Source organism: Panthera leo, chromosome C2, assembly GCF_018350215.1.
Source record: "Panthera leo isolate Ple1 chromosome C2, P.leo_Ple1_pat1.1, whole genome shotgun sequence".
Taxonomy (NCBI): domain Eukaryota; kingdom Metazoa; phylum Chordata; class Mammalia; order Carnivora; family Felidae; genus Panthera; species Panthera leo.
This window is the reverse complement of record NC_056687.1, coordinates 63,019,316-63,033,625: the sequence shown is the minus strand read 5'-3', so window position 1 is coordinate 63,033,625 and position 14,310 is coordinate 63,019,316. Positions and strand designations below refer to the sequence as shown.

The 14,310-nt window shown below is 35.9% G+C and overlaps 1 long non-coding RNA gene across 2 annotated transcripts; it reads right to left on the bottom strand.

The window, feature by feature from the left end:
* Positions 1 to 7,729: 7,729 nt before the first annotated feature.
* On the bottom strand, positions 7,730 to 14,005 carry LOC122229873. Of its 2 annotated transcripts, none has more exons than XR_006207162.1 (4): positions 13,803 to 14,005; positions 11,989 to 12,043; positions 8,804 to 8,904; positions 7,730 to 7,999 (listed from the first exon to the last, which is right to left on the bottom strand). It is a non-coding gene; the product is annotated as an uncharacterized LOC122229873 (long non-coding RNA). The 2 variants fall into 2 exon arrangements; XR_006207163.1 differs by lacking the exon at positions 7,730 to 7,999 and adding an exon at positions 8,010 to 8,391.
* Positions 14,006 to 14,310: the final 305 nt, after the last annotated feature.

Below are 14,310 nucleotides of genomic sequence, written 5' to 3'. Positions count from 1 at the left end.
ATTAGCTTTTTGGTTTTGTAATGAATTGATAAGGAGTTTATAGAGATTAAAAGTCCTCACAAGAGTCATCACCTACCAAAGCAAATTCCACTGGCTTTGTAGGTGAAATGTGGTTGTAAATGGAAGATGGATGAAAGAAGCAGAACAATGTTAGCCGTATGATCCTACTTCAGAGAAGGTGGGGGAAAAAAGTGGTATTTAATTCCTTCAGTGTCTTGAGAATCTATCACTCAGACAGAACCCTTAACAGAAATCTAATTCTCCAGTTGCTGGACAAAGTTAATTAATTTGCAAATATATTTCATCTTCTAAGTGACAGCCTTGTCTACTGTAGGCAGTGAGGAAATAGAAGGCTGAAACTGGAGCATGAAGTGCTGTCGGGCTCACATGACATGACTCTAACCCTGGAGAATCGAGGTGACACCAGCTCGTTACATCTCCTCTAAATGAGCTCCTCGTAAAAGGGAAATATTTTGATTAAGGTAGTGAGGGGGGCACTTGCAATGCTCTCCATGTGCTGCTTCTAATTGCTTTGCCATACACTTATGTTTCTTCAAAGGAATGATGCCTGCAGGGACAGGTGCCCTCCTGATTTTTGTCATCAGCCTCAAGGTGGGTGGGGAGTTGTTTACTTTTGTTTCCTGATCCCTCTAGTCACTGCCTTAATCTCCAGGGCCTTCATTTTGGATCTACTCATCCTGAATGGGAGTCTTTCTAATTACTTTAGTTAGAGACTTGCACTGCCAACTTTCTAGCACAAGATTCAGTAAAGACCCTGGGATTCTAGTTTGGTGCTGTTTCTATGTATAGATTTCCAACTGTGAGGATCCCTTCCTAGTGTCCGAATCACTTTATAGACCTGTATGTTTCAATGGCATTGGCAGAATAATTACAAAGTCAAAACTGAGGGGGAGGGGGAAATAAAGTCTACATTCAGACTAGAGTCAGGCTCTCTCTCATTCCCAACCTAGGCAGTTCTGTCGTTTGTAAGGCTGGACTTCTAGGCCCCATCTGCTGACTCTGTAACATCCCAGATGCTAGTACACAAATCAGGAGAGCGTGTTATCAGCATAATGAGCAACGAGGAGGACAAAGTTGGACAAGGACAAAGTTGGAGAGTTATAAAGGAAAGATACCATGCAGAGCTTTGTGCCATATGATGGACCATGGCTTGTATTGCAAGTGCAATGAGAGGCCAATGAAGATATTTAGATAGAGAAATTAAATGACTTGAATTTATGTTTTTAAATATACTGTGGATATTGTATAGAGGATGGATGAGCAAGGAGAAAAGTAGAAGCAGGGTTGCTGTTTTGAGAGGACTAGTCCCTGAAGATGGTGGGTTGGAAATGTTGACAGACTGAAGATGTATACTGGAAGTAGAAACAACAGGCCTTGCTAAAGGATTGAATGTAGAAAATGAGGGAATTGAAGGAAAAATGGGAGCATCAAATATGGCTACTATGTTTTTGGTTTTGAGCAACTGAATAGACATAAATACCAAAGAACTCAGTCTTTTTATAACATGGGCCTTAACATGATTTTATTGGTTCCTGTCCAAAGGGGAGCATGGCCCCTAACACTCAGTTTGGTGATCAGACCTTTCAAACAAACTTTTCTGGTGTTTTCTCTCTGTTTTCTGCCCTTGAGATATTATTGTTCTTTTCAGCAACTGCATTGGCTAGGACCACCCTTGTTACTCCATTCTGGATATCCTCATAGGTACACTGAGACTTAATCAGTTCACAAATCCCTCTTGGAAAAACCCTGTCTTTTGCACAGACACATGCCTCCATCCTCTGCTATTGTTTATTCTAGTCCCACACCCAGCACTTGCCCTGCCTTTGTGATGGGTATAGTTTTAGATTCTATCTCCTTTCATCTTGAATCTATTTCATTCTGGTTTACTGAGCCTTTTCCTGCTTAGTCTTGAAATAGAAAAGATAAATACAGTGGTACCAAAATCTGTATCAAGTTTTTACAAAAATTTACCCTCACTTTGTATCCAGCACAGCCAGAAAAACATACTCTGAAAAGCACCCGCCCCCCCTTTGGCTGTTCCTAAGCACCACCAGCATTATAGAAATATCAATTGCTTTATCTAAAGCACTCAGTTCATTAATAACCAAAGGCATACACTCTAGAAATAATTACACAATTGTGAAAAACTATAATTAAAGGGATTCCTAAGAAAAAAAGGAAAGAGAAATTTTATTTAAAAGAGAAAAGGAAAATAGAACTGTGTGTGTTCCTTTCCAAAGACCAGAGCTATTCCATGTCTTGTTAGTGGGCATCCATTTGAAAATTTTAAGATCTACATCTCATTTACTATTTTGCAAAGGAGAAAAGCAAAAGTTCTGTTTCTCTTCATTTAGCAACCATAGATTTATTTCTAGGAGACCTTTGCAATATACCAATCAAATGAGTTGTAGCTAAATGATCATTTTATTCACATGCTGTAGGTCCAGTGAACTAATGAACAGGAGAACTATTTTCTTAATTCACAATTGTATAATTCTGCTACACAAAGGGGTGGGGGGAGGAGGAGGGGTAAGGGGGAAGAGAAGAAAAAAACATTTTTTCAAAATTGGTGTTAAAAGAATCCGTAAGCCAGTTAAAAAAAAAATGATCAATCACCTCCTGCAATCTAAAAATGGGGATATAAAGCAATTTTTATAATTCCAGATAGCACTAAAAAGCTTGAAATTGCTTCATTCTTTTCAAAGAAAACATTATTCTAGCTAAACTTTCCACCCAGTTGTCATGACAACCTTGCGGTTTTCTACCATGTAGAGACAATTAGATATTAACCTGGGCATTTAAGAAAGACACTTCTAAGTTCAAGAAAGACTTGTTGATTTGTGTTTGGCTGAGTGGACCAAAGAATGACTATTATAATTTTGCCTGGAGCTAATATTATTTGAGCCTTCCAGGCTATTGTCTTAGAAAGGAGTAGCTCTGATTTTTATAGTACAATAAACACAGTCGAGAGAAAGAAGATATAAATGGGTGTGTTAAACAGTACACTACCAACTGGAAAACTAGAGAAAGTTGTATTTTTTTTATTCTTTAATATGACTGACATCACTGTAGATTTATACAAAATGGGAGAGTAATTTACCTAAGATTTAATTGGAGAAAGAAGTGGCAGGGAACTGTATCTCTATGCTTTAACAAACAACAGTTATTAAATCTGCAGCCCTCTTTCATTTTCTTATATATCTTGTGAGAGACAGCAAGGGAAGCAATGAGATGGAAACCACCTGAGAATGCAGAAATTAATCCTTCCTTTATTAGGGTTTTTGTCTAACTGGCACTCTTCCTTTTTCAATTCAGGTAATAAAATTCTTTTTTTTTTTCATTATCTTCCTTGCTATTAAAGTTTTTTTTTTTTTTTCCAACTTACCTAATACAGCCAGAGTAGGAGAAGGGTGGGTGCATATGGTTGGGAAGGAAGAACTTTTTAGATTAAATGGACTCCTAAAATGGATCTGAGGCATTGTTGTCATTGAGTATTTAACTCTAATACCATGCTATTTCCCTGTTTAATGTAGATGTTTACATAGACTAGAGCTATCACCCAAATATGTGCCATAAAGATGAGGAACGTGGTAAAATGCATTTAAAAATGTGACTATAAAAGAACAGTAATTTTTGTTTGAAAAAAAAAATTAGGGTTTTTCTCTTCAATGTACTAACCCAAGGAAGCAATATATTTTCTCATTATGCTGTCATTGTTCAAAATATTTAGGGAGCTCTTCTCTTGGAAATTGCTTCTAGAGTCTCTTGCATGTTATTTCAATTGTCCTAAGAAAAGCAAATCTGTATTCTTTGAGAGTAAGCCAAGGCTATTAAAAAGGTGGATATTAAAGTTTGGAAAAACCATTTTTACTTTACTGGGTTTTTTCATATTTTTAAGGAGCAATGAAGATGGCATTTATGTGTGCCTGAGTGAGGGGACATGGGTAGCTATATTAGTTTTCTAGGACTGCCATAACAAAATACCACAGATTGGATGGCTTAAACAACAAAAATGTATTTCCTCATGGTTTTTGGGCTGGAAGTCCTAGATCAAGGTTCTCACTGGCAGGGTTGTTTTCTTCTGAGGGACATGAGAAAAAGATCTATTCCAGGCTTCTATCCGCAACAATGATGGCTGTTTTCTCCCTGTGTCTTTACATAGTCTTCCCTCTATACATGTCTGCATCTAAATTTCCTCTTCTTATCAGGACATTAGTCACATTGGATTAGTGCTTCCTTTAATGACACCATTTTAACTTAATTACCTCTTTAAAGACTCTAGCTCTGAACACAGTTACATTCTGAGGTACTGGGGTTAGAACTTCAACCTATGAATTTGGGGTGGGAGGAACACAATTCATTCCATAACAATGGATATGACTTCTTAATAGGATTTGATTACAGTTCCCACAGAGATGTTTCTGTGAAGGAAAATATTCATTGGATGTTGTATTAGGTATCATTTGCTGCATAACAACACATCCCGACATTTAGTGTCTTAAAAAAAGTATTGTTATGTTTCATAGTTCTGTGGGATGGTTAGATGATTCTTTTGCTGGCTCACCCAGGCTCACTTATATGGCTGCATTCAGCTTGAGAGCCTTCTGTATTGGAAGATACACCATGGATTTATTGACCTGTTTGGCAATTAGTTCGAGAGGAGGAATACTAAATTCTCTTCGTAGGGACTCTCATCCACCAGTAGGCTAGGCCTACTTTTTTACATGCCAGTCTCAGAGCAGTGCCCCAGGAAAGCACAGGAAAAATCTATAAGGTGTCTTGCGGCCCAGACTCTGGAACTCATGTCCTTTATTTCTAGTGAAATAAATAAGCCCTGGAAATACAATGTACAGCATGGTAACTATAGTTAATAATCCTGTATTGCATGTCTAAAAATTGCTTAAGAGAGTAGATCTTACAAGTTCTCCTCACAAGAAAAAACCCTGCAACTATGTACGGTGATGAATGTTAACTAGACTTATTATGGGGATCAGTTCACAATATATACAAATATTGGATTATTATGTTATACACCTAAAATTAATATAATGTTATATGTCAATGATACCTCAATTTTTGAGCAATGGATTTTCTTTTGGTCAGAGTAAGTCATAAGTTAGTCCAAATTCAAGGAGTTGGGAATAGATTTTACCTTTTGATGGGAGGAAATACAAATAAATTATATTCATATTTAATTTAACACACATGTATAAATTCTGTAATTTTATGCCATACTTTTTAATGGCATATGAACTTTTTGGAGGGAAATAGTGGCCCACATAAGTTGAAGTTTATTTTGAAGCTTCTTTATTTTTTTATTATTTTTTAAAATGTTTATTATTGAGAGAGTGTGCACTTGCAAATGGGGGAGGGACACAGAAAGTAGGACAGCGGATCTAAAGAGGGTTCTACACTGACAACAGCGAGCCCCATACAGGGCTTGAACCCAGAAACCACAAGATCATGACCTGAGCCAAAGTTGGTTGCTCAACCAACTGAGCCACCCAGGCACCACAGTGGCACACATAAATTGAAACAGAATTTATTTTTTTTAATTCCCATTATTTAGCATTTGAAAACATTTTATTCCTGTTTTATTTTTAAATCTTACTGATTTTGATTAAGTATTGAATAAATCTTTAATAAGTGTAGTTTGCATTCAAGCACACACTAGCTAAATGATGAAAGAGACAACCAAAGAAGTTGCTGAAGAGCAGAAAACAGAGGCTCAAAGATAGAGTGTCTTAGATTATTTCATGTTCTAAGGAATAGAAAGATATCATCACTCAGGTAATAAAGCCTTATTGTAAAGAAACTTGAACAAATAAAGAAACATTGAAAATGACCTCTCCATTGAGATCCAGCCCCAGGATAATACCTAGAGTATTAGTACATCTTAGTAGGCACATGATATGGGGTATGGCAACTGTATTAGTTTCCTGAGACTTCTATAACAAATTACCACAAATCTGGTGGCTTAAAGCAAAAGATATTTAAGCTTTCTGGAGGCCAGAAGTCCAAAATCCAGTAAAGGCTATGCTTCCTTTAGGAAGTCTAGGAGAAAATCTTTCCTTACCTCTTTGGCTTCTGGTAGCTGCTCCAGAATTCTTGGCTTGTGGTTGTATCACTACCATCTCTGCCACTATTTTTACATTGCCTTGTCCTCTGTGTGTCTGTGTTGTATCTGCTTGCCTTCTCTTACCAGGACTTTTGTGATGGCATCTAGGCCCTACCCAGATAATCCAGGGCAATCTACTCATGTCAAAATCCTTAATTACATCTGCAAATAATTTTTTTTTTCCAAATAAGAAAATTTACAAATTGCAGGGATTAGGGCTTGATATCTTTGGGTGGCCATTATTCAATGTACTACAGCTATCACCAACTCCAAGCATTGTCACATCTCTTAAACTGACCTGTTGTGGAAGACCAATAAAATGTAAGAAGGCAAGAAATGGAACTGGAGGGTATTATGCTAAGTGAAATAAGTCAGTCAGAGAAAGATATCATATGTTTACACTGATATGTGGAACTTGAGAAACTTAACAGAAGACCATGGTTGAAACAGAAGGGGGGAAAATAGTTATAAACAGAGAGGGAAGCAAATCATAAGAGACTCTTAAATACAAAGAACAATCTGAGGGTTTATGGGGGGGGGGTGGAGGAGAGGGGAAATGGGTGATTGGCATTGAGGAGGGCACTTGTTGGGATCAGCGCTGGGTGTTGTATGTAAGAAATGAATCACGGGAATCTACCCCCAAAACCAAGAGCACACTGCATATGCTGTATGTTAGCCAACTTGACAATAAATTATATTAAAAAATTTTAGAAATAAAAAACCATTAAAAAAAAAAAAGAAAGAAAGAAATGTGTGGATATTCAACTGTGTCAGCCTGGCCATGTTTATCCTTATCATCAGACCCAGGACCATAGTCTTCCACTCAACCATGTTCCATATAAGTATATGCAGCTCATTATCATTTAGGATTCCTCTAATTTAGGATTCAGAGGACTTTCTCAGTTGCAGTAACTAGAAGATGGGAGGATATGACCCACATTTGTGTGTGTGTGTGTGTGTGTGTGTGTGTGTGTGTGTGTGTGTCTGTGTGTGTAAATCCCCTTGTGTTAGAATACCTACATTAATTCTCCTGAATCCCAGTTTAGAAAAAGCAGCAAAACTCAGAAGAAAGAAGAGCTGCACCTTCCTCTGAGTTTTAAGGAGACACAGAAATGTCCACTGATGCCTTCCTAGATGACAACCAGACCACAGAACTCTAACTCTTGTATCCCAGAGACAATCTAGAAGGGCAGGAATGGCTCCATGTATTCTGGAGGCCAACTGATCCCATCTTTGTTCTGTTAAAATCTTTGGGCCAACTCTTATCTCTCATAAAAGTGCATATGCATAATATTTCACATATAATTTTGGGAGATATGGTAATTGCAAGTGTAACCTAAGATAGATTATATGTTTTACGAGAGCAGGAATCTTGGAATATTTGTATTTCAAGTGCCTAGAACAGAACCAGGGTATCTGAAGCCTTGTAAAAACCTTGCTTTGAGAGACTTTAGCAGGGACAAGAGATTTAATAAAAGCTTTTCTGTGCAGCACATTCCCTGAAATGTAGTTAGTGATTTTAGGTTTATGGCTACTGGTTACCACATATAAGCATACTTAACTAAAGCCCGAGACCATTCTAGTACTTTCTTTCAAAGACTTTATTTGTAACAGAGTCATCATATGTAAGTCAGGGCAAGTTTGATAAGACAATCTGTAAAGGCTGTAAAATTTTCCATATGCCTAAGAATCACCTAGATGGTTTGCTTAAAATCTGCTTCCTGAGCCAACCACTCCAGAAACTGCAATTCAGTAGAGATGTGCCGCAAGGTGATTCAGATTCAGATGGTAGAGGAGAGCGTTTTGAGAAACACTGTCTGCAGCAACATTCCAGAACTTCCAGCTTTGATATGCCATGTTCTAGCAAAGGCAACATAGGAGTTGTACTCAATAGGTGGCATGGGTGATATGGTGAACACAGTAATGCCAAAAACAGTGCCATTCTAAATTGTTTCCATGATGCTTTGAAGAAACGTGTCCTTTAAGTTGTGAGCCCCTCTTCTGGCCATAATAATAAGATATTGTTTACTACAACAAAGTAGCTACATTTGAACCTTCATCAAAAGAGAAAATTTTTTTGTTTTACAAGAAAAAGAAATGGAACTCTATCTTCCTTGATGTGTGGTTCACTCCTAGACATCTGTCATTTCAGGATCCATGTCATTTTTTTCAGCCCCACTTTGTAATCCTTTATCAAAGAACATGCTGGCAGTTTTTGAAAAGATTTGAGACACACATCCACACAAAAGGACCTAGAGAGAAAGCTGTACTTTTATTGATGGAAATGAGCTGTCTGTGTGATCATCATGTTTCCATCTCTACATCTGGAGAGTAGTTCTCCATTACAGACAGTTATGATACTTTAATGAAACTACATGTTCACATTTCGCTTATATCATCTATCTTTATCTAAGTTAACTATGTCAAAAAACAAAATAAAATAAATATTAGAGGAAAGTATTGAACCTATATTTGATCTCCTTTTTTTTTCTTTGTGGGGATTTCAGAAGCAAGGTCATGCTTTAAAAATTTAGAGTAATGGGTTATTTGCTAAGATTGTAATGATCAGATTATCCTCAGGCAAACCAGTAGAAAAAGGGCCATGCTTAGCAAACCCTGCTTCTAACAGAGAGCATCAAGAGCTGACTGACGAAAGTGGCTGACCTGGCTTTTTCTTCTTTGAATTGAGGGTTATTAGTTACAACCTGTAGATGCTTCCTGAGGTGACTGTTTCTGGGTTTGTCTTTGACAAAGTATCAAGAAACCTGAAAAAAAAAAAAAAGCTAAAAATATGCCACTATGGTCTCTCAGTATACACATATAAGTGACAAACCTTTAGACAGCTCGGATTTTAGAAGACACATAATTTGAATACATATGTACGTTGTCCCTTTTATAAAAATGTAGCGTTTGGGGTGTCTGGGTGGCTTAGTTGGTTGAGCATCCAACTATTTTGGCTCAAGTCATCCCAGCTTCTTAGCATCGAATCTCACATCAGGCTCCATGCTGATGCTCCCCCTCTGCCCCTTTCCTCTGCTTACACACTCTCACTCTAAAATCAAAATCAAAATCAAATCAAATAATGTAGCGCTACATGCTATATTTATTTTTTTAAGTCACAATCCTCTCAATTATGTCTTTGATCAGATTTTGTTATTCACTTCTAATAAATCATAATTATAATCAAGTCCTAGAGAATTTGAATAATATAATTAATACATTTGCTCTGATAGGTATATATCAAACTGAAGTCCCTGGAAACAGAGAACAGAACTTATTTTTAATCATGTATACAATATTTATAAAAATAGACCCTGTGTTAGCTTCAAAGAAAATCCTCAATGAATTTGAAACCAAAAAAAAAAAAAATAACACAGATTTTTTTTTTTTTTTTTTAGCTAAGCTATGATTATTTTTAGAAACCATTGGCAAAAAATACAATCTGGAATACCCAATGACATGGGAATTAAACAAAATCAGCAAAACATATATTTTGAACAACTTATATCTAAAACAAAATGGAAGTATAGAATGCCTAAAAAATAGTGATTGCATTAAAATGTTTATAATTTATATTAAAGATGCGTTTGAAGGAAAATGCATAGCCTAAAACTATTACATTACTAAACAACAATACTTGAGAAGTATTCAACTGGAAATATAGAAAAAGAGAAACAGAAAAATCTAAAGAAATTAAAACTTTAAAATTGACTAATTAAAAATGAATGACAAATCTAGGTGCTGATTTATTTATTTTTTATTTTTATTAAAAAAAATTTAATGTGTATTTACTTTTGAGAGAGAGAGAAGGGAGAGAGAGATGGGCAGAGAGAAAGGGAGACACAGAATCCAAAGCAGGCTCCAGGCTCTGAGTAGTCAGCACAGAGCCTGACATGGGGTTCGAACCCACAAACCATGAGATCATGACCTGAGCTGAAGTTGGACACCCAACTGACTGAGCCACCCAGGTGCCCCGGTGCTGATTTATTTTAATTTTATTTGTTTTACATTTATTTATTTTTGGGAGACAGAGAGAGACAGAGCGTGAGCAGGGTAGGGTCAGAGAGAGAGGGAGACACAGACTCAGAAGCAGGCTCCAGGCTCTGAGCTGTCAGCACAGAGCCCGACACAGGGCTTGAACCCACGAACCGTGAGATCATGACCTGAGCCAAAGTCAGACTCTCAACTGACTGAGACACCCAGGCGCCCCCTGGTGCTGATTTAAAAAAAAAAAAAAAAAAAAAAAAAAAGAAGTAAAGATATCATTATAGCAAAGAAAGCACAAAACCAGAAACAAGGACAGATGAAATAAACCTTGGAAAAAAGGAAGTTAAAAGAATAATAAATATTTTCTAAACTTCTTTCAAAAATACTCTGAAAACATAAATGAAAGGAAACAATTTTTTTCAGATTAGAAATTATCTAAATTTAAATAGGTATATATATATTATCTAATTAGGTAGATTATGAAGAATAAACTTTGAGAAAGTTATCAAACAGGCAAATATCATGAAGGAGGCAGGCCCAAAAACTTGCTGAGGTACTTTTTTTTTTCCAAGTCTTCAATGAAGACACTTTTAATACTAGATACAAGAAGGAAACCACTTATTTCCTTCTTAAAAACAAGTCTGAACATAGCCCTTAAAAAAAGAAAGAAAAGATTGTTTTATCATATGAATATTGACACAAACATCATGAAGAAAATATTACCAAAATGATTTCAGGAGAAATTAATATAATATTATACTATGATCAAGTGGAGTCAATTTCAAAAATGCAAGGATGGCAAATTTGGGATTAACTGATTGCTAGCCAGCTGCCTGGGATGGGAAGGCCAAATTGATTACCCACCCAGTACAGCATCTTACAAGAAAAGCATAGCATTTCTTAGAGGAATATGAACATAACAGGAAGGTGTCATTGACTCTGAATAATTTTTTCTTTTTAACTAGGCTCCGTGCTGGGCATAGAGCTTGAATGTGGGGTTTGAACTCACGACCCTGAGATCAAGAACTGAGCTGATATAAAGAGTGGGACACTTAACTGAGCCACCTAGGCATACCTCTGAATTAAATTTTTAACCTGTCCCCTGGACAGCTACAAGATTTAGAAGCTGAATCAATGTTATCAGATTAGTTAGAATCAGAAATGCAAGGATGGTTCAATAATGAGAAATCTATTAAAATATTTCAAGTTTATGAAAAACTTAACAAAAGAAAATGTTTATCTTGATAAAGGCCAAAAGGAAATGGAAATAACATATTCAACCTCCACTTCAAACTTTAAAACAATTTATAACGCCTTTGCCTCAATTGAAAATATGGAGACATTCCTGGCATGACATGAATACATTTTGTATATTCAAAACCAGGATCCATGATTAATGGTAAAACATATAAGGCATTCTCATTACTGCTTTCAAAGGAAACATTACCACTGTCTACCCAAAAAAAAAAAAAAAAAAAAAAGTCAAAAGACAAACGTAAGTGATAAACTTGAGAATGGTTTATCATATAGAAAATAAGACAAAGAGCTAATATCTATAATACAGAGTTCCTAAAATTAAAAAAGAAATCAAAAGGACAGCAAACAAAACAGTCATGAACAGGAGTCACACTAGAAAAGAAGTATAAATAAATCTTAGGTCATCTCAATTTATAATCAAATAAATGCAAATTTAGACACTTATATATCCATAAGATAGGCAAGATTAAAATTTTCTGTAATATCCCAAATGGGTAGGAGAATTGGGAAGTGTGCACTAACATATTCCTGTGATGAGAATATAAATTGGCACATATTTTTGAAAAAAAATTGGCTGTATCTAGCAAAATATTAGGCCTACATACTCAATGAGCCAGCAGTTCCATCTCTAAGATTTTTCTCCCATAGATTTACTTGTACCTGTGAACAAAGTTGAGTACAATGATTGTCATTGCAAAATGGTTTTTTTTAATTCATTAATTTATTTTGATTGAGGGGGTGCTTGAAGGAGCAGAGAGAGAGGGAGAGAGACAGAACCCAAAGCAGGCTCCACACCACCGGCGCTGAGCCTGATGCGGGGCTGGAATTCACAAACCATGAGATCATGACCTGGGTGGAAACCAAGAGTTGGACACTTAACTGACTGAGCCACGCAGGCACGGTGCAAGATTATTTTTAATAGCAATAAAGCTGTCGATCTAAATACGTATAGAAACTGGTTACACTGTTACATTCATGTGCTGGAATGAAGGAATGCTACATATACTAATATAAAAAGGTGATCATAATATATTGACAAGTAAATGAAGTAATTGATTCCATTTGTATAAAAAATACTAGAAATACTAGAAGAAAACAAAACTGAAGCAGGGGTTTTATTTTGGAAGTAGAAAAGGGGAGTCTAAAGGGGAAGAATTTTATTTTCCTTTTTTATAATCTCTGGCTTATTGTTTGACCAACATGTAATAACTTAGTAGTAACCAAAATAATAATAATAATAATAATAATAATAATAATAATAATAATAATAAATATTTTTTTAAGCTGTGAATAAGGAGGGAGAGATGAGCCAGCAGCAAAAGTGGTATGTCTTATTCCTTTTGGACTTGATAATGCTGTCAATAAGTATCTCATAAATTTTAGCATATAAGGTAGTACTTTATTTATTTATTTTTTAACGTTTATTTATTTTTGAGACAGAGAGAGACAGAGCATGAACAGGGGAGGGGCAGAGAGAGAGGGAGACACAGAATCCGAAACAGGCTCCAGGATCTGAGCTGTCAGCACAGAGCCCGACACGGGGCTCGAACTCACGGACTGTGAGATCATGACCTGAGCTGAAGTCAGATGCTTAACCGACCAAGCCACCCAGGCGCCCCTAAGGTAGTACTTTTAATGACTATGGATCCATAATACTCAGTATCAAATGTCAAGCACTGAGTAACTATGTATCAAATAAGGAAGTGTATTCTCTACCTTTACCACAGAGGCATTTGGGCAAAGAAAATTAATTTGGGACCTTGGTGCAGAATATAATGGTTTGCTTTGATATTGGAGGGAATGCATTCTACTTTTTTTCAGATCTTTCTGTATCTCTGTCAGAGCAGATAGTGTTAATCAACATGGGTCCTAAGTCAGTTGTAGTAAAAAAAAAAAAAAAAAAAAAATGATGCCTACTCCAGAATTTTCAGAGCCTTAAATCTGGGATAGATCTGTATGTACTGAAATAATAAATAAATGAATATATATATATATATATATTTTTTTTTCTTTAAGTAGAGAAATATCTGAATGGTCAGGTTCTCATTTCACTGTTATCATGAGTCAAATGTTCGCTACACATATCTTCTCTTTCTTGTCCTGTTCTTTCTGGAATCTGTCATTTCCTATTATTTACTATTTTGCTTAGCTAAAATATTTTCTTTATCTCTGTTTATTGACATTTCTGAATATCAATTGTATGAGTGTGATCTATTCAATCATTCCCTGAGCAATTATGTATCAAATTCATTAAAACCAGAGACTAACTTGGAAAATGAAAGAGGAATATAAAATTAACTCTAGAAAATCACTGTTAAAGTTTTGCTAATTTTAATGCTTTTTGCTTAGAATGGAGATGGGGTTAGCCTTTATGCCATTAATGATTTAACTGTTTACTGACAGAAAATATCCAACTTACCTTGCTTATAGGAATGCAAGGTTCTCCAAATGAAGTAAAAAAAAGAAAAGAAAAGGAAGGGAAAGAAAAGAAAATTCTAACATCTGTCAGGATTATTCCTTCCAACCCTGATTTTTCATTTCCCATAATGAACCTTCAGGTATATACAGTCATCTAATATGCTTTCTTAATTTACCCTCTTGATGTCTCTCCTAGTGTCTTTGTTAATGAAGACTTCCTACTGCACTCAGACCATTGTGATCTTTTCCTTCTTTATGTTTCCATGGAACCCTCTGTCACTCATTGTGAGTCTATTTACCTTCAACTTAATGGAATTTCATGCCACTAAGTTACTCTGACCTTGAAGCGACTTAGTCTCTCTAGGTTTCACTTTCCTTATCTACAAATTTAAGCAGCTGAAGGAATTCAACTGTTTAGTCAACAAGTATCATTATTATTATTATTATTATTATTATTATTATTATTATTATTTTTACTAATGCCCACTTTATGCTGGCCCCTCTTCTAT